This window comes from Penaeus monodon, chromosome 24 (genome assembly GCF_015228065.2).
Source record: "Penaeus monodon isolate SGIC_2016 chromosome 24, NSTDA_Pmon_1, whole genome shotgun sequence".
Taxonomy (NCBI): Eukaryota; Metazoa; Arthropoda; class Malacostraca; order Decapoda; family Penaeidae; genus Penaeus; species Penaeus monodon.
In genome coordinates, this window is record NC_051409.1 from 10,944,653 (window position 1) to 10,945,049 (window position 397).

The window sequence follows — 397 nt, forward strand, 5'->3', positions numbered from 1 at the left end:
TAACCATCTTTCTAGTACGCCAAAAAGCCTGATAGTGTGTCAAGAAGCCAATCAGCTGGAAAGGTAACTAGTAACCTATACAGACAGTCAAGACCCTGGTGAAACAGTCAAGCAATTGGCCCACAGACAACTAGGCATACACCGAAATCAGCCAATTGTTTGTGTTTTATCTACCAGCCATTAAGTTAAACCTTGAACCACGGATGTCAAAAGCCTTCTACAATATAAACATTAGGATAAATACACCAATCATTCCAATACAACAGAAGGCGACTTCAGTAGTCTAGCTAATCAAAACTAATAAATACAAAATTGCATAACAAGAGTAAGTATACCACACTTACACAAACACATTACTTAAAAAGCCAACAGTGGCAAACCCAAAGAACGGAAGGGG